Source organism: Salvelinus alpinus, chromosome 12, assembly GCF_045679555.1.
Source record: "Salvelinus alpinus chromosome 12, SLU_Salpinus.1, whole genome shotgun sequence".
Classification (NCBI taxonomy): Eukaryota; Metazoa; Chordata; class Actinopteri; order Salmoniformes; family Salmonidae; genus Salvelinus; species Salvelinus alpinus.
The window spans coordinates 36,096,996-36,118,467 of record NC_092097.1 but is presented as its reverse complement, the minus strand read 5'-3'; the positions used below and the strand labels follow the sequence as shown (position 1 = coordinate 36,118,467).

Sequence of the window (21,472 nt, the reverse complement as noted above, 5' to 3'; positions counted from 1 at the left end):
TTAAATATTGACTGGCTCTCATCAAGCTGCCCACTCAAGAAAAAACTTGAAACTGTAACCAGTGCCTGGAACCTGGTTCAGGTTGTCAGTCAACCTACCAGGGTAGTTAAAAGCAGCACAGGAATTAAATCATCAACATGCATTGATCACATCTTTACTAATGCTGCAGAAATTTGCTTTAAAGTAGTATCCAAATCCATAGCATGTAGTGATCACAATATAATAGCCATATCTAGGAAAACCAAAGTTCCAAAGGCTGAGCCTAATATAGTGAGTGTATAAGAGGCCATACTATACATTTTGTAGTGATTCATATGTTGATGGTGTAAATAATATTTGCTGGTCTGTGGTGTGTAATGAGAAGCAACCAGACGCTGCACTTGACACATTTATGAAATTGCTTATTCCAGTTACTAATAAGCACGTACCCATTTAAGAAAATGAATGTAAATCCCCTTGGATTGAAGAGGAATTGAAAAATTGTATGGTTGAGTGGGATGAGGTAAAAGGTATGGCAAATAAGTCTGGCAGCCCAACTGATTGGCAAACGTGCTGCAAATTAAGAAATCATGTGACTAAACTAAATAAAAATAAACTACAGTAATCCCTCGTTTATCGCGGGGGTTACGTTCCGAAAATGACCCGCGATAAGTGAAATCCGCGAAATAGAAAACTTTTTTTTTTTTTACAATTAGCAACTATTACATGTATACAAATACAGTGACTCACGTGTAGGCCGTTTCGTCGACATTATGGGTTTAGGAGATGTTCGAAATTACAAGATAATTTGGCCAACTTAATGTAAATTTGCCAAGCTGTTTTATGTACGTACACAACTGCACGAGACGACAAAATGATAGCACAATTCGTAGCATGTTTTGATACAAGAAGCGGGAGTGAGTTTTTAGCGAATCAGAATGCAGAGCACAATGCACCAAAAAAAAAAAAAAAATGCATTATGAAAATCCGCGAAATAGCGAATCCGCGATAAGTGAACCGCGAAGTGGCGAGGGATCACTGTATACTATCAAACAATGTTAATGATATAAGAATGATAGTAAAAAGCTTTGGGGCACCTTAACTTCTTTAGGATAGGGGGCAGCATTTTCACGTTTGGATGAAAAGCATACCCAAATTCAACTGCCAGCTACTCATCCCCAGAAGATAAGATATGCATATTATTAGTAGATTTGGATAGGAAACACTCAAGTTTCTAAAACTGTTTGAATCATGTCTGTGAGTATAACATAACTTATTTAGCAGGCGAAACCCAGAGGAAAAAACATTCAGATTGTTTTGTTGTTGAGGTCACTCTCTTTTCAATGGACTTTCATTGGGAATACAGATTTCTAATTGACTTTCTTGCAGTTCCTACCGCTTCCACTGGATGTCAACAGTCTTTAGAAATTGGTTGAGGGTTTTTCCTTTGTGTAATGAAGAAGTACGGCCATCTTGAACGAGGGTCACTCGAAGTGTCCTGTTTGTTAGAGGCGCATGACCAGAAAGCTAGCTACAGTTTGTTTTAATCCTGTATTGAACACAGATCATCCCATCTTCAATTTTATCGATTTATTTACGTAAAAAAATACCTAAAGTTGTAATACAAAAGTAGTTTGAAATGTTTTGGCAAAGTTTACAGGTAACTTTTGAGATATTTTGTAGTCACGTTGCACAAGTTGGAACCAGTGTTTATCTGGATCAAACGCGCCAAATAAATGGACATTTTGGATATATATCGACAGAATTAATCGAACAAAAGGACCATTTGTGATGTTTATGGGACATATTGGAGTGCCAACAACAGAAGCTCGTCAAAGGTAAGGCATGAATTATATTTTAATTTCTGCGTTTTGTGTCGCGCCTGCAGGGATGAGATATGCTTCTCTCGCTTTGTTTACTATGGTGCTAACTCAGATAATAGCATCGTTTGCTTTCGCCGAAAAGCCTATTTGAATTCTGACATGTTGGCTGGATTCACAACCAGTGTAGCTTTAATTTGGTATCTTTCATGTGTGATTTAATGAAAGTTCGATTTTTTTATAGTAATTTATTTGAATTTGGCGCTCTGCATTTTCTCTGGCTTTTGGCCAAGTGAGACAGTAGCGTCCCGCCTAAACTCCGATTTTTGGATATAAATATGAACTTTACCGAACAAAACATACATGTATTGTGTAACATGAAGTCCTATGAGTGTCATCTGATGAAGATCATCAAAGGTTAGTGATTAATTTTCTCTATTTCTGCTTTTTGTTACTTTTGTTATCCTTTTTGAAATCAGACATGTTGGCTGGATTCACAACAAGTGTAGCTTTAATTTGGTGTCTTTCATGTGTGATTTCATGAAAGTTTGATTTTTATAGTAATTTATTTGAATTTGGCGCTCTGCATTTTTACTGGCTTTGGCCAAGTAGGACGTTAGCATCCCACATATCCCAGAGAAGTTAAATAACATTTTGGGAAAAAAAGACAACTCGGCTCCATCATTCATTGAATCAGATGGCTTATTCATCACAAAGCCCACTGATATTGCCAACTACTTTTATGACTTTTTCATTGGCAAGATAAGAAAACTTATGGATGACATGCCAGCAACAAATGCTGACACTACACATCCAAGTGTATCGGACCAAATTATGAAAGACAAGAATTGTACTTTTGAATTCTGTAAAGTCATTGTGGAAGAGGTGAAAATATTATTGTTGTCTATCAACAATGACAAGCCACCGGGGTCTGACAATCTGGACAGAACATTACTGAGGATAATAGCAGACGATATTGGCACTCCTATTTGCCACATATAAAATGTAAGCTTACTAGAAAGTGTGTGCCCTCAGGCCTGGAGGGAAGCTAAAGTCATTCCACTACCCAAGAATAGTAAAGCCCCCTAAAGCCACCAACCCTTTGTAAACTTCTGGAAAAAATTGTGTTTGACCGGATACAATGCTATTTCACAGTAAACAAATTGACAACAGACTTTCAGGGCGCTTATAGGGAAGGACACTCAACAAGCACAGCACTTACACAAATGGCTGATGATTGGCTGAGATATTGATTATAAAATGATTGTGGGGGCTGTCTTGTTAGACTTCAGTACAGCTTTTGACATTATCAATCATAGTCCGCTGCTGGAAAAACATGTGTTATGGCTTTACACCCCTTGCTATAATGTGGATAAATATTTACTTGTCTAACAGAACACAGAGGGTGTTCTTTAATGTAAGCCTCACAAACATAATCCAGGTAAAATAAGGAAATCCCCAGGGTAGCTGTAAAGCGTTGTTCTGGCTTCTTAACAACACTATCAACAAGGCAGGTCCTACAGGCCCTAGTTTTGTCACACCTTGACTACTGTTCAGTCGTGTGGTCAGGTGGCAATAAAAAGGACTTAAGAAAATTGCAATTGGCTCAGAACAGGGCAGCATGGCTGGCCCTTGGATATACACAGAGAGTTAATATTAATAATATGCATGTCAATCTCTCCTGGCTTAAAGTGGAGGAGAGATTGACTTCATCACTACTTGTATTTATGAGAGGTATTAACATGTTGAATGCACCAAGCTGTCTGTCTGAACTACTGGCAAACAGCTCAGACACCCATGCATACCCCATAAGACATGCCACAAGAGTTCTCTTCACAGTCCCCAAGTCCAGAACAGACTATGGGAGGCACACAGTACTTGTCACGACTTCCGCCGAAGTTGGCTCCCCTGCCTGTTCGGGCGGTGCTCGGTGGTCGTCGTCACCGTCCTACTAGCCGCCACCGATCCCTTTTTCGTTTGTCTGTTTGTTTTGTCTGATTAGTTGCACCTGTGTTTTTTTTGGTTTCGTAAATGAGCTTCCCTATATTTAGGAGTTTGACCCGCCCTTGTTTTGTGCGGGATTGTCTTTTGGTTACGTGCGTGTGTTTTGGGTTTTGCAAGTATTTCACTGCGCCCTGTATGTTCGGGCTTATCATTTTTGTAAGTAGTAAAAGGAATATTTTTTCCCAAGCGGCTCTCTCTCTGCGTCTGATTCTTTCACCCACCTAGTCCCGCGTGACAGTACTACATAGAGCCATGACTACATGGAACTCTATTCCACATCAAGTAACTGATGCAAGCAGTAAAATCAGATAAAACAACAGATAAAAAATACACCTTATGGAACAGCGGGGACTGTGAAGCAACACAAACATAGGCACATGCATACACACACACACATGATAACATACGCACGATACACACAAACACATGGATCTAGTACTTATAAATATGTGGTAGTGGTGGAGTAGGAGCCTGAGGGCAGACAGTTTTTTTGTGAAATCTGTGAATGTATTGTAACGTTAATTATTTTTAAAATTGTATAAACTGACTTAATTTTGCAGGACCCCAGGAAGAGTGCTAATGGGGATCCATAATAAATACAAACACAAGTACATCGAACTTGCCAGGCAGTATATTAACTATCTGCTATCTAACTAACTACCCAGCGTTTATTGACTTGATTATTCACATCATGCTTAGCTAAGTGGTATAGTCGTTGTGCGTTTCAATGGAGTTAATAGCACTCTCGTGCGGAATAACTGATGAATTTACAAACGCTCAACACCAGTTAAATATGGCCGGTGTCAGTAAACGTTGGCAATAAAAGCAGAATTTAATTGTTGCTAGCAGCACAATTACAATAACCAATGATCTGCATAACCTGGAAACAGACTAATCAGCTATGCTAGGTTGAGAAAAAAGGTCAGAGAGAGGTGTTCTCGCATTTCTAACGGAAGTAGCTAGTCAACGCATTAGCCAAACGCCCAGAGTGCACTCTGGCACTCCAGATTGAATTGAATAACACAACCCCGAAATCGTAAAACGTCTAGCTAGTCATTTGTTATGCTAATAACAAGCTAGCAAGAGGTTGCATAGGAACAGCATCAACTTCCGGTAGACTGGCGAAGTGCTAGTACGCTCAACAAAAACAACTAGACAAGCCTTTACCGTATTACCGACACAAAGACAGACTAACTAATAGTATGTAGTATATACTCATTAAGTATGTAGTATACAGTATGTTAGTATGGGTATTCGAACACATCTATGGTTTCCATGTGTTTGATGCCATTCCATTTGCTCCGTTCCAGCCATTATTATGAGCCGTCCTCCCGTCAGCAGCCTTCAATTGTTTTCAGGGACCTTGATGTCCTACTGTCAAATCAAATTTTATTTGTCACATACACATGGTTAGCAGATGTTAATGCGAGTGTAGCGAAATGCTTGTGCTTCTAGTTCCGACAATGCAGTAATAACCAACAAGTAATCTAACCTAACAATTCCACAACTACTACCTTATACACACAAGTGTAAAGGGATAAAGAATATGTACATAAAGATATATGAATGAGTGATGGTACATAACGGCATAGGCAAGATGCAGTAGATGGTATAGTGTACAGTCTATACATATGAGATGAGTAATGTAGGGTATGTAAACATAAAGTGGCATTGTTTAAAGTGGCTAGTGATAAATTTTTACATAATTTCCATCAATTCCCATTATTAAAGTGGCTGGAGTTGAGTCAGTATGTTGGCAGCGGCCACTAAATGTTAGTGGTGGCTGTTTAACAGTCTGATGGCCTTGAGATAGAAGCTGTTTTTCAGTCTCTCGGTCCCTGCTTTGATGCACCTGTACTGACCTCGCCTTCTGGATGATAGCAGGGTGAACAGGCAGTGGCTCGGGTGGTTGTTGTCCTTGATGATCTTTATGGCCTTCCTGTGACATCGGGTGGTGTAGGTGTCCTGGAGGGCAGGTAGTTTGCCCCCGGTGATGCGTTGTGCAGACCTCACTACCCTCTGGAGAGCCTTACGGTTGTGGGCGGAGCAGTTGCCGTAGCAGGCGGTGATACACCCCGACAGGATGCTCTCGATTGTGCATCTGTAGAAGTTTGAGTGCTTTTGGTGACAAGCCAAATTTCTTCAGCCTCCTGAGGTTAAAGAGGCGCTGCTGCGCCTTGTTCACAACGCTGTCTGTGTGGGTGGACCAATTCAGTTTGTCCGTGATGTGTACACCGAGGAACTTAAAACTTTCCACCTTCTCCACTACTGTCCCGTCGATGTGGATAGGGGGGTGCTCCCTCTGCTGTTTCCTGAAGTCCACAATCATCTCCTTTGTTTTGTTGACGTTGAGTGTGAGGTTATTTTCCTGACACCACACTCCGAGGGCCCTCACCTCCTCCCTGTAGGCCGTCTCGTCGTTGTTGGTAATCAAGCCTACCACTGTAGTGTCGTCCGCAAACTTGATGATTGAGTTGGAGGCGTGCATGGCCACGCAGTCGTGGGTGAACAGGGAGTACAGGAGAGGGCTCAGAACGCACCCTTGTGGGGCCCCAGTGTTTAGGATCAGCGGGGTGGAGATGTTGTTACCTACCCTCACCACCTGGGGGCGGCCCGTCAGGAAGTCCAGGACCCAGTTGCACAGGGCGGGGTCGAGACCCAGGGTCTCGAGCTTGATGACGAGTTTGGAGGGTACTATAGGGTACTATGGTGTTAAATGCTGAGCTGTAGTCGATGAACAGCATTCTCACATAGGTATTCCTCTTGTCCAGATGGGTTAGGGCAGTGTGGTTGCGATTGCGTCGTCTGTGGACCTATTGGGTCGGTAAGCAAATTGGAGTGGGTCTAGGGTGTCAGGTAGGGTGGAGGTGATATGGTCCTTGACTAGTCTCTCAAAGCACTTCATGATGACGGAAGTGAGTGCTACGGGGCGGTAGTCGTTTAGCTCAGTTACCTTAGCTTTCTTGGGAACAGGAACAATGGTGGCCCTCTTGAAGCATGTGGGAACAGCAGACTGGGATAAGGATTGATTGAATATGTCCTTAAACACACCAGCCAGCTGGTCTGCGTATGCTCTGAGGACGTGGCTGGGAATGCCGCCTGGGCCTGCAGCCTTGCGAGGGTTAACACGTTTAAATGTTTTACTCACCTCGGCTGCAGTGAAGGAGAGCCCGCAGGTTTTGGTAGCGGGCCGTGTCAGTGGCACTGTATTGTCCTCAAAGCGAGCAAAAAAAGTTATTTAGTCTGTCTGGGAGCAAGACATCCTGGTCCGCGACGGGGCTGTTTTTCTTTTTGTAATCCGTGATTGACTGTAGACCCTGCCACATACCTCGTGTCTGAGCTATTGAATTGCGACTCTACTTTGTCTCTATATTGGCACTTAGCTTGTTTGATTGCCTTGCGGAGGGAATAGCTACACTGTTTGTATTCGGTCATGTTTCCGGTCACCTTGCCCTGGTTAAAAGCAGTGGTTCGCGCTTTCAGTTTCACGCGAATGCTGCCATCAATCCACGGTTTCTGGTTTGGGAATGTTTTAATCGTTCCTGTGGGTACGACATCGTCAATGCACTTAATGAACTCGCTCACCGAATCAGCGTATTCGTCAATGTTGTTGTTGGACGCAATGCGGAACATATCCCAATCCACGTGATCGAAGCAGTCTTGAAGCGTGGAATCAGATTGGTCGGACCAGCGTTGAACAGACCTGAGCGCGGGAGCTTGCTGTTTTAGTTTCTGTTTGTAGGCTGGAAGCAACAAAATTCGACCGGTTCCACATTTGTCAAGCAGCAGCAACTGTGCACAGGGTAGCAGACCGTGAGTGTCAAGTAAGTAACAACCAGGGGAGAAAATCTGATATCAACTTTGGAGGGGACAAGTACATTAAATTTTCTCAAGAGCAATTCCTGAGGGGGACACCAAAAGTAGTGCTGTAACACATAGCCTACATTGTAATATGTTAAATGTATATTGAGGAACCATAATTACTACTACTGGATAATTGATAGGTAGTTAACAGAAGAGTTGTCCCAACTTGTATACTACTAATAATAGTTATAGCAGTGTTCCTTATCAGTCCAGTATGTATTTACAACCAGCAATACCAAGAAAGGCCAGTAGGTGGAAATGGCAATGTATGGGTGCATTTTTCGTAAATACAATGAACATGGTGTGATCTCGTCTAAAATAATCTCCATTGAGAACCATCACAAAGTTGGGCTCAGTATTGAATTGACCTTCTAATTTGACTTTTTCTGATACATTTATATAGTCATTAAATATCTGCCACTGGCCTGAGTCTACTACAATAGCTTTACGAGAACAAAAAGATACAAATAAGTACAGTTCTCAAAGCGAAATAACTACTTCAATGAATAACCCAAATAAATCAACCAAAATGTCCTTCTAAAATACATATTTATTGTTCAGTCAGTGTCTCAACTCTTCAAACAGCAGCTATGGACAAGTACAGGTATGTCACACAAAGCACGCAATTTAAAATAAAATAACATAAAATAAATAATTAGTAAGTGTACTGTCATGTACTAAAAACTGAAAACTACTAAACAAAATAACATATCATACTATACACCAGGGGTTCTCAAACAGGGTTCCGTGGACCCCCAGGGGTCCCTGGTGTAATTGCAAGGTGTCCGTGAAATAAAAAAGTGTAATGAACGTATTCAGCACAAGGATTCCAGTAACTTTACATATAATACAGAGGGGTGGAGGTCCCTGAGGACCACTCAAAACCTTGCAAGCTTTGCTAAAATTATGCAGGGGTTCCAGTACCCCAAAAAGGTTGAGAACCACTGCTATACACACTACTGAACAAAAGAACCAAACATATGTTTGCGGGTTTCAATGGATCTAACAAATTGCTGGCAGATATTTTCCCTTTTGAGACTGTCCAGCCTGTCTTTATGTACATTACAGACAACTACGCCGTTCAGTCTCTTGGCCCATGCTGGCCCGTAACCAAGTCTTCAACCTGCGGAGTGCACTGAAACTCCTCTCAGCCTCACATGAAGACACTGGCACCACAAACAATATTCTGATCAGCACCTCAACTTGGTCAACCCCCGCACCTCCACTGGAAGCCTCCTGAGGACCTCTGCTGCCTCTCCACTGCTGCTACAGGAGTATTTGTTTTGCGAAAGAGAGGAAACTGCACTGAAAGAGAATCTATGTTCAGCTCAGGGTACTGATCTAGAGACTCATCCAACTCCCCCGTGAGAAGCGCTCTTTCCAACTTTTGCAGGACGTTTAGACTGTCCTGGTCAAAACGGTCGCCAAATTGAACCTCCACACCATCCAAGAAGTCTGCCCTATAGTGATCCACTGTTTTGCCAGCAAATCGTCTTGAGTGTGACTCAATGGTTTAAATGGAGTCAATCAATGTTGTTGCTTTCTCATACAGTGCAAGGTAGCTTTTGTCATTTCTCTTGCCCCTAAGAGATGACCGCACACAGTCGACTGCAGCCTGCACACCAGAGACAGTCTGAGTTTTCTTCTGCAGTGAAATGTTTAGACATTCAAGCTCTCCAAGAACAGCAGAGGCAAGTGTGAGGCCCAACACAGTCTTGCCTCTGCTGAAGTGCTCGAATAAGCCACTGGCAGTTGAAGCTGTCTTGGATGCAGTTTTTGCCATCTCCTCTAGGCTGCTTAGTACCTGCTCATGTTGCCCTAGCACAGCTCTCATAGCAATATTCTGCACAGTTCACCTTGTTGGACATAGGGGTTTCAGGGTGGTCAGATTTGTATCTTTGGACGTGGCAATTGATTCAAACCTGCTCTTAAACTTTCCTGACTGGACATAGAGAACACCTAACTGATGGACCCAAGCAAGGGAATCCCAGATCAGTGGGGAGGCTGAGCAGGCAGCCTGTGTAATCAGATTTACACAATGCACATAGAGGGCTAATGGCTGCTGCCTCCTCACAATTGCCTGTGCACCTGTGTATTTTCCTGCCATGTTCGAGGCACCATTGTAACTCTGCCCACGTAAGGCAGACATGGGCAAATCAACAACACATCAGTTGCCACTTTCGTAATTCCCTCGCCTGTTGTTTCCTACACCCTGTATAGCCCAATAAACTCCTCGTGAGGTACAAGGTCATGGTCAACAACGCGGGCAGACACTCCTGTTCAGCACCAGAGACATCTTGAGTACCATCAACAAATACTGAAAATTGTACAATCGGAAGAGACTTAATCTCAGCTGCAATGCCTCGAATGACTGTATTGGCCATGATGTTCAGAATTTCTTTCTGTGCTTTGAGGCCTGTGTACATTTTGGTATGCTCTGTTAACTAATTCAGTAAAATGGGATCATCCTCTTTTGCCCTGTTTCAAAAGCTGGTTTAAATTCCCACTGTCATCCGTGTGGCCTCTAAAGGCTTGTCCCTGTCTAACTACATGCCGCACTGAACTAACAATTTATCAAGCAATGCCTTGCGTCCTCCTGCTGTTTACCCCACGCGCTGGATAATTGGACACTGATTGGATTTAGTTGGTGTGCTGTTACAGTTACAAAGTGGCAGTGGGTTTGACAGTTTTGATGTGCTGTCAATTTTTCAATGGCTTTTCTCCAGTTCCTAAATCCTGCACTAATGAAGGCAGCATCCGCTCTTTGGCCAAAAGATGGCTGGCTTGAAAAACTGTCACAACTTTTGCCGAAGTCGATCCCTCTCGTTTTCCATTTGTTTTGTCTTGTCTTCCCACACACCTGGTTCCAATTCCATAGTTACATGTTGTGTATTTAACCCTCTGTATACCATATGTCCTTGTCCGGAATTGTTGATTGCAAGAGTTTGTGCACGTTATGTCTGGCGTGCGAAGGTTTTTTTCCCATTGTATATATTTATTGTTTTTGTTCACAGTGATTTTTATTATTAAACTGCGCCGTTGTAACACAGTCTTTGCTCTCCTGCGCCTGACTTCTCTGCCGCCAGTACGCACTCATTACAAAACCCTTGGCTACAGTGAAAACACAACACTCCTTTTATTGATGGATTATAATGTAGCCAGGGGAAATCGCGAAACCATTTCTCTTGAAATGTCACTCTGTTGGCAAGAGTTTGCTGTTCTATAAATTGTGGGTGTGGCTGATATGGTTTTGTGCCATCACTGAGGTAACTGGACAATGCTGTGCCACTGTGCCCTATACTGGTGCTGCTGGCAACAAGGGTGACACCTCGTCCTGCCGTGGCTGTGACACTGTCCTCTGAAGTCTCTCTCCCTGGCCATTTCCCTTTCACCACCCTCACTGGACTCACAGTCTGTCTCCTAAAAAATAAATAAGGTGTTTGCCATACTCCTAACTACCGGTACCCAAAACTACACAATTAATCACAACATCAATACCATTGCCTTAAAAAATCTTAGTTCAGTCACCAGTTTAAGTTGAGAGTGGGGGTATCCATGGCATTGTCCAATTATGACCCTATTTTACAAGTCCAAAAAAGAGAGAACCTTTCATAATGTTGCCAAACAGACTCAACAAACTTACCTGAGACTCCCTGTCTCTGCCAGTCTGTCCCTGCCTATCTGTCCCCAGCTCTGCTGTCTGTGTGCCATCTGATGCCTGCTCTGCCTAATGACACATTTGAAACATTTCCATTAGTACTTCACTTCTTTCTTATGAACATTTTATCAACTAGTATATGAGATATTCGGCTACTAGGGTTCTTACTTAGCATTTTGGTGTACTGAAAAATGTTCTGATGTCCATCTTTTTTATTTCTTTGTCATTTTTCTAACTGGCTGGCTACACACACACACAGTGTGCAGGTTATTTACAGTAGGAGATGTCTATCATCTATTATCATTCTATAATGGGCTTCGATCTACAAGGTAGCTAGCTAGTCAGCTAGCAAATGTGAAACGGATTGCAGTGACAAGGGTTGACAGCTGTATGAGTTCACCATTTACACAACGTATGCTGCAACCTTTTGTAATTTTAATATAGTTTATGCTTCCGTTTTATATTGGCTGGCTTTCCACAATAGCTGAATTTGCTGAGCTAGCGAGCACCAATTCCGTTTCTGTGGTGTTTGCTATAATCTTTGCTATCGTCAGTTTCCTCCAAGATCGGCACATAGTTGCTTCAAAGTCCCCTAGCGACAATTTAGCTTTTGCAAAGAGACCATTAAAGATATTTAAGACAATGGTAGAAGAGAGTGTAGTTCTGTTCAGTTTGGAGTTCAGTTTATCGCTAACCTTATCACAGGGACTTCGAAGCACTACAGCTGCATAATGATCTTGGAATAAACTGACGATAGCAAAGAGGGGGGGGGGGGTGTAGTGGATCAAACCATTATGAGACAAAGGGCGGGAGTTCGCAATCTATTGAAACTTAACGCGCTATTAAGTGTCTATAATCAGCACAAGTGCTTTCATTGCGTATTATTAATATTATTGAAATTACATAGTTATGTTTACAGTGATATATTGGGGGGGGACAAGTCATATTTTTCCCAGGATGGGGGGGTCGTGTCCCCCCCGTACCCCCTGGGATTTCCGCCTATGGGTGGTTTTATACTCTTTGGAAAAAGAGGGCATTCCATGATGCCGATGTAAATGTCTGTATTCACGGGGGCGTGGCCACTGACTAGTGAAACTTGATATGAAAACCCACGCTCTCATTTAGAGTAACATCACATTTCATCTTTTCACAAATAGTTTCATATGTATTCATATACGTTTCACAACATGTAGATGTAAACCCCATAATTGAGAAGTGTACACAAACAAAGACACAGTAATGTGTGTTTCTTGCCCTTCATGTATCTTAAGTGTCCACGGACCACTCCAACATTCTCAAAAATATAAACATTGTTTAATTTTTCCTACTTTTGATGTTCAAGTGTGTCTGTGTTCCACAGTTTACATTCCAATCTCAAACACTACAGAGCATAAAGGCAGCGTATTTTACGACTGGCAAAAAACAGCCGAATTCACGCTCTCTCCCTCTACGAGAGAGAGCACGCTATAGAGCGGACCCACTGTAACCTGATCCTTCAGATCGTCACAGGAGAGTCATGACAACTCTTAATTGAGAAGGTTTTTGGGAAAGCCTTTACATCTACCAGAAGACTATTGTCATTAGCATCATCGCTAACAGCTGCATAGTGAGACAAAACTCACACACACACAGATAGTGTCATTCCCGCACCGTTGCCTCTTCAGAAAGTTAAAGGAAAATATGAATCACTTCTGCATTTTGTTTATGTCTCACCATCTTGGGAAAATTCATTAATGTTCTAATAAATGCAATACATTTAGTTGATATCCTACTAAATTCAATACATTTAGTTGATATTCTACTAAATTCAATACATTTAGTTGATATCCTACTAAATTCAATACATTTTGGCTTCTACTGGGAAGCCAAAATGTTCTCAAAGTGCGCCTCACAAAAGGATAGTGTGAAATACACCAATTACGATTAGAATTTTGATTACAACATGCGCATAGACTATAGTTGTTTTAACGGAATATCCAACAGTTTTTTTCAATGCAGTGTAGGCATAGCCTATAGGACTAGTGTTAAAAAAACGAATTAAACATGAAATATATGAATATGGGTTCATAGTGCAGCCTGAACCGAGGTCTCCATACCGAACAGTTTAGTACCAATATGTGTACCTTACACCCCTAGTATACTCTATACTCACCAATGGTCATACTGAAAAGTTGAATGTACACTATCTGGACAATTGTTGTCATGCTATATTTAGACATGATGATAACAGACATTCCTGTCTGACTGTTGTTATTATGCTACTCACCGTCACTGGGTTTTGATGCTGACAGTCTTCTACACCATAAATGTATTGTTCATCTTAGCACATGTGGTAGTTTGTGTCATACTCTCGCTCTCACTACCACATCAGCTCCAGCTCCAAATGCACATAGGCCTACACAGACACTTGCTTGCACACAGATGCTTAAATTCTCTCTTTCGCTCTCTCTCGCTCTCTCTCTCTCATTGGCTGCAGCTGTGGGCTTACAGTACTTCACATTGCAGGGAAGATCAGCTGTTTTTACATGTAGTTACTGTTTATGTACAGATTCAACTGCACAGTTTTGAAAACAAAAGTACCAATAGAAACATACATTCACATACATTCCAACCCAAAATGTGAAGGTAACTGTGCAGCCATCAGGGAGTTTGAGCATAGGGTGTTCTACAGCTGGATGCTGAAAAGTACCTCACACTTACATTACAGTGAGGCTCAATGCATTAGGCCAGTTATTCCCAAACTGGGGTATGGGGTATGCGCAATGCCGTTGGGGGTACGCCAAATAAAAATGTGATTTACTTTTTTTTTTAAACATTTTCAAACAGTACATTTATATTTTCCAACAGGGCTATACGTTTGGGTGAGTTTTTTTTCTCCCCTGAGTAGCCTCATTTCAATCTCAAAAATAAAATTAAACCATCTAGTGTTCAGCTAAATAACAACACAATGTCAAATACAGGTAGCCTAGTCAAATAATTAACATCCAATTACATTAACCGTTACTCTCTCGCAGGAAACCTTCACTCTTAAGCAGACATTTAGAAACATGACAATTTGAAAAATAAGCCACAGGAGTTTTTTGAGCGGGAATACAGACAGCTTTCGAGTAGTAAGACATGTATAAAAGCAACAGATACCATTAATAAGAAAGGGCTAGAAGCGTCTTATATGGTGACCTACCGAGTGGCTAGGACAGGCAAGCCCCATACTATTGTGGAGGACTTAATTCTTACTGCTGCCGCGGATATGGCTGGGACAATGCTGGAGGAAAAGGCAAAAAAAACTATACGGACAATGTCTTCATCAAACAACACTGTTTCACGACACATCAGTGACATGGCAGGATATATTTTGAAACAATTACTGCTTCGCATACAAGCCAGTGAATTATATGTGTTACAGCCGGATGAGTCAACAGATGTGGTGGGCCTGGCACAGCTCCTGGTGTATGTCCGTTACGTTTATGGGGGGTCATTTAAGGAAGACATCCTCTTCTGCAAACCACTGAAAACCAGGACAACATGAGATTTGTAAAGTACTGGACAGCTTTGTGACATCAAATGGACTTTGGTGGTCAGGATGTGATGGTGTCTGTACTGATGGTGCAAAAGCCATGACAGGAAAACATAGTGGAGTTGTAACGCCCGTGCAAGCAGTTGCTCCCGACACCACTTGGGTACAGTGCAGCATCCACCGAGAGGCTCTTGCTGCCAAGGGAATGCCTGACAGCTTGAAATACGTTTTGGACATGACAGTGAAAATGGTTAACTTTGTTAAAGCAAAGCCACTGAACTCTCGTGTATTTTCTGCATTATGCAATGATATGGGCAGCGACCATGTAACGCTTTTACAACAAACAGTAGTGCGCTGGTGTCAAGGGGCAAAGTATAGACACGCTTTTTTTAAATTGAGAGACGAACTTAAAGTTCTTTACTGACCATAATTTTCACTTGTCTGACCGCTTGCATGATGACGAGTTTCTCACACGAATTACCTATCTGGGTGATGTTTCTTCTTGCCTGAATGACCTGAATCTAGGATTACAGGGACTCTCCGCAACTATATTCAATGTGCGGGATAAATTGAGGCTATGATTAAGAAGTTGGAGCTCTTTTCTGTCTGCATTAACAAGGACAACACACGTCTTTCCATCATTGCATGATTTATTTTGTGCAAATGAACTCAAGCTTACGGACAATATCAAATGTGATATAGCGAAGCACCTGAGTGAGCTGGGTGCGCAACTACGCAGGTACTTTCCCGAAACGGACGACACAAACAACTGGATTCATTATCCCTTTCATGCCCTGCCTCCAGTCCACTTACCGATATCTGAACAAGAGAGCCTCATCGAAATTGTAACAAGCGGTTCTGTGAAAATGTAATTTAATCAGAAGTCAGTACCAGATTTCTGGATAGGGCTGCGCTCGGTGTTCCTTGCCTTGGCAAATCGCGCTGTTAAGCCACTGATACCCTTTGCAACCATGTACCTATGTGAGAGTGGGTTCACGGCCCTCACTAGCATGAGAACTAAATACAGGCACAGACTGTGTGTGGAAAATGATTTAAGACTGAGACGCTCTCCAATACAACCCAACATTGCAGAGTTATTGCAGAGTTATGTACATCCTTTCAAGCACAACCTCCTCATTAATCATTGGTGAGTTATTCACAATTTTTGATGAACAAATAACGTTTTATATGTAAGATGGCTAAATAAAGAGCAAAATTATTGATTATTATTGTATTATTATTTGTGGCCTGGTCTTAAAAGAGCTTTTTGTCACTTCCCACAAGCCAGGTTGTGACAAAAGCTCATTCTTATGTTTAATAAATATATCGTATAGTGTGTGTGTGGCAGGCTTACAATGATGGCAAAAAACAACATTTGAGAGTTTGATGACCCTGGTGCTAGTGTGGGTACGCAGCTGGAGGTTGAATGTTTGAAGTGGTACGGGACTATAAGAAGTTTGGGAACCACTGCATTAGGCAATCTGGATTGTGGGGGAGCATGAAAGAGCAAGATGCTTTATTTGTCCTAATAAGAACATAAAGTGAAGTCAAAACTATATCATATTTTAATTTTAATGTTTATTATTGCTACTTTATGCCATGTGGGATGAGTGCAGAATACTTTTTAACACATAAAAGTAAAAGTGCAACAGCGTTATAAATCTTAGCTAAAAATTTCATCAGTTGTTCTCTTTTTCAAATGCTTGGACTGGAGTTAGAGGTATCTATGTGTGTGGAAAAGTTTCAGGCTTGGTTAAACATGGGAAAATAGATTATTTATTGAGATAATATTGTATCAATATTCCAGGTGCATGAGGTTGAAGCTGAACAAAGACGTGGAGGTGATGCTATTAAAGTTGTCTGCAAGTATGAGAGAAGAGTCAAGGAGTTCACCTACCAGGTATCTACTATTTATTTTCACGATATCCATCACTGTAGATACAGTGTATAGGGCTTTAAATTTTGTATCTCGAGAAGCATTATTGAGAATGTCTATAATGCCACAGACTGAAGAAGAATAAGAAGTATGTGAACAGGCTCCAGGATCTGGTGGACAAGCTCCAGCTCAAAGTGAAGGCCTACAAGAGACAAGCTGAGGAGGCTGTAAGTAGAATATAGTATAGTATATCACACTGTATCTCACGATGCACAGATTTGGTTCCATGCCGAAACGTATTTGATCGACGTGCACAGTTTCATCAATGTTATGTACGGTTTGAAAAACATAATACAGTAGTTACTATATGTCCTGGTCCTTTGAGACAAAGAAAAGTAAAGAATGGATGTTAATCTCTGTAAACATAACAAATATTCAGAGATCAAAATCTATTTTGTGGTTATTTATTGGGTTTCATAATATCCATAATTTGTTTAATTACATTTTCCAAGGAGGTGCAGGCCAACACTCACCTGTCCAGGTTCAGGAAGGTGCACCATGAGCTGGAGGAAGCTCAGGAGCGTGCTGACATCGCTGAGTCCCAGGTCAACAAGCTGTGAGCCAACAGCCGTGACGCTGGAAAGTTGAAGTACAAAAAAAAGACACTTCTGTGGAATGTAAAAAACATATTCCTATAAGTGATTCACTTACTAGATCTTAATTTTGATTATTTTATCAATTTGTATTTATATTTTATTCTAACAGGTTAATCCCATTGATATAAATACTGTATCTATAACTTTACTGGAAATCATCATAGGTAAATCACGTTAAAAGCAAGCAGAATTGTATTAGTAAATAGATGTGATATTTTCTATTCTTTTGCAGGGCAAGGAAGCAGCTGAATAGGAGATGTGCCACAGATGAGACACACTTCCAAGCAGTCACACAATATGATCTTCTTGTGAAATGTCAACAGTGATCAAGTAAAGTCCAAACTTTCTCACATGCCTTTGTCTTTGTGGCTTATTCCATCAAAACAACACGTATTGTTGGTATATATTATTGGCATGAGAGGTGTCTTAAATGACCGATGACCACTGGAACATCACCTTCATATTCATGTTTTGAACATCAAGTCATGAAATACTGTATGCTGGTTTTACTATCACATATTAAGTATTTGAAATTGATAAACAAAAATAGCACTCCTAGGGGCTCACAAGGATCTATTAAATCTTCTGCACATAAACAAGTCTTAATTCTAATCTTTATCATTAATGCCACACCTAATATTTCTCAGGAGATAAATTTAGCTCGCCATGAGTCCATCGGATTCCCTGTTGACTACATATTAAACAATTTGCTCAAAACAATAATTTGACCTGCTAACAGTCCTTGATCTAAATCCACAGATGTCTCTAAGGCTTATATTGCTGTATGTACTATTCAAGTCGAATTTGTAAACCCCACTCCATATTGACAACGTCCCATGTTAACTCCTGAGAGCCATCTGGCTCAATAAGGTGAAATGATGTCATGATAGCTACAATCTTGATCAATGTGGTTATCTTTGATTTATTATCTCACCAGGTCCTGATGTCTTTAGCACCATGAACACTTCTCCCCACATGTCAACATTCACCTGTAAAAAGAGAAGCAAATAGCATAAACTACCAGACCTCATAATCTATACCGTGCTTTCGATCTCACTGCAACAACTCCCCCTAGTTCAACCCCCTCCCTCCAACCCCATACACACACACACTGGTGGTTGCAGCTGTGGGCAAAGGCTGCTTTGAGCGGACATATTTCATAATAAGGAATATCAGCATTTGGCTTTAGCTGCCAAATGACCTCCGGCATGTTTGAATAGTTTTGTCATAGTAAATATAACAATGGACACATTGCTATTAACACACTGTTCTTCTGGTCAGTTGTGTTTGGAGTAGAAAATGTCCAAAGCTTACAAATACTATATTATATTTACCATGTTAATAATACATAATACGGAGATTGGTGAAATGGGCTGAGAATAGAGACAGCAGGAGCGGAAGAGATACTCTGAATGATCGGCTATGAAAAGCCAACTGACATTTATTCCTGAGGTGCTGACCTTTTGCACCCTCAACAACCACTGTGATTATTATTATTTGACCCTGCTGGTCATCTATGAACATTTGAACATCTTGGCCATGTTCTGTTATAATCTCCACACAGCCAGAAGAGGACTGGCCACCCCTCATAGCCTGGTTCCTCTAGGTTTCTTCCTAGGTTCTGGCCTTTCTAGGGAGTTTTTCCTAGCCACCCTGCTTCTACACCTGCATTGCTTGCTGTTTGGGGTTTTAGGCTGGGTTTCTGTACAGCACTTTGTGACATCAACTGATGTAAGGCTTCATAAATAAATTTGATTGAATAGCAGAGGGGTGGGATTAAAAAGCTCATTATCGGTAATAGTTATTACTGAAAACACTATGTAGATGTTTGAGTACTATCTATCCAAAATGTAATGGGTGTGTGTATATACAGTACCAGTCAAAAGTTTGGACACCTACTCATTCAAGGGTATTTCTTAATTTGTATTATTTTCTACATTGTACAATAATAGTGAAGACAACAAAACTATGAAATAGCACATATGGAATCATGTAGTAACCAAAAAAAGTGTTCAACAAATCAAAATACATTATATGTTTGAGATTCTTCAAAGTAGCCACCCTTTGCCGTGATGATAGCTTTGCACATTTTTGGCATTCTCTCAACCAGCTTTATGAGGTAGTCACCTGGAATGCATTTCAATTAACAGGTGTGCCTTGTTAAAAGTTAATTTGTGGAATTTCTGTGACTTCCGTCTGGCCAATCTACCGTAAAGGCCGGATTGGTGGAGTGCTACAGAGATGGTTGTCCTTCTGGAAGATTCTCCCATTTCACAGAGGAACTCTGGAGCTCTGTCAGAGTTCCCATCGGGTTCTTGGTCACCTCCCTGACCAAGGCCCCGATTGCTCAGTTTGGCCAGCTCTAGGAAGAGTATTGGTTCCAAACTTCTTCGTTTTAAGAATAAGGGTGCCACTGTGTCCTTGCATAAATGTTTTGGTACCCTTTCCCAGATCTGTGCCTCGACACTATCCTGTCTCGGAGCTGTACGGACAATTCCTTTGACCTCTGACAATCACTGTCAACTGTGGGACGTTATAGACAGGTCTGTCCCTTTCCAAATCGTGTCCAATCAATTGAATTTACCAGAGGTTGACTCCAATCAAGTTGTAGAAACATCTCAACGATGATCAATGTAAACAGGATGCACCTGAGGTCAATTACAAGTCTCTTAGCAAAGTGTCTGAATACTTCTGTAAATAAGGTATGTTTTTTTATTTTTAATACATTTGCCAAAAAAAATCTAAAAACCTCTTTTCACTTTGTCATTATGGGGTATTGTGTGCAGATTGATGAGGAAAGAAATGTAATTTAATCAACTTTAACATAAGGCTGTAACGGTTAAAATAAAATAAAAAAGGGGAAAAAGGGAACGGGTCTGAATACTTTCCGAATGCACTGTATAGGATGGGGGTCCCTAGGTTGCTAATTTGCCTGGGACGGGGTCCCTGTGCAAGAAAAGGTTGAAGACCACTGATTTACATTGTTTTTATCCCATAACGTATATAAACCCTCGATTGCGTATGCTATGTATTGGCCGTTGAGGCTTTGAAGCAACCGGCCGGCAATATTGGCACTCCCCAGTAGGAGCAGTCCTCCACTGGAATTAATGGAATTCTACAGTATTTCAATAAAAAATTTCAAGGACAAAATGACACACATTTAAGTATTTTGTTGTAGTGGGGACAGTAACATTAGTACTCTAAAATAAAATGTTTTATATTTATTTTTGTATGTTTAGTTCACATATAATTTAAAAGTATGCATTAAGGTGTCTGCAATAGAATAAATGTCAAAACTAAGTAATAAATGCATTTCTATAGCTTCTAATATATTTTTTTTACAGTGGAGGAGTACCAAGCGCCTCCTGCGAGAGGCAGGTTGAAGTGGCCAGAGTCAGAGTAGTGTAGAAGATGTATGCTGAGTAGTAGATTTGTGCTAGCACAAAGGGATATTTATTTATTATTCAGTAAGGTTGGTTTCATAGCGTTCATAGCAATGTGTTACGAATCCCTTTGGCCCGACAATCTAGGGGGGATGGTAATGGGACCCGTAACATAACTCATTCAAATTATAGTAGTGACAAAGTAAGAGTGAGAACGAAATAACCGCGACAACTAATATCTACCGTCAAACACTCAGGGTTTATTTACAAACACACGGTAATGGGGGGGGGGGGGGGGGGGAGCAGGAAAAGGGGCTGAGCTGGACCCAAGGAAAGAAATAATAAGTATCCACAAACACCCCTAAGCTAGACTAGCCTACTTCACCAACAGCTAACTAACCAAAAATAGTGGGTGGTCCGACCAGTTCTAACTAGTGTATTTAACAAAGTTTAGCTACGGGTTGTGTATGCCCATGGGCGACCTGTCTGGTTACCCCCTTTTCCCACTATCAAAGAAACACCATAACAAAACCAATACTCACAGGTGGGGACAAAGTGACATGTAGTTGCAAACCAAACAAGAGATCTACAGACAGATGGCATTGACAAAGAGAATCGAGCTCTAGAGAACACAACTGACAGGGTTTTTAAACCAAGGGAAAGGGAATGTGATTGGGTAGGAGAAAAGGAGCAGGTGTCTTCTGATTAGCGACTGATT

At 41.2% G+C, this 21,472-nt stretch overlaps 1 long non-coding RNA gene across 1 annotated transcript; it reads right to left on the bottom strand.

Moving 5' to 3' along the window:
• Nucleotides 1-16,735: 16,735 nt before the first annotated feature.
• LOC139535241 (uncharacterized) lies at nt 16,736-21,377 on the bottom strand. Its single transcript, XR_011667091.1, has 4 exons — nt 21,297-21,377; nt 18,306-18,360; nt 17,249-17,383; nt 16,736-17,093 (listed from the first exon to the last, which is right to left on the bottom strand). It is a non-coding gene; the product is annotated as an uncharacterized lncRNA (long non-coding RNA).
• Nucleotides 21,378-21,472: the final 95 nt, after the last annotated feature.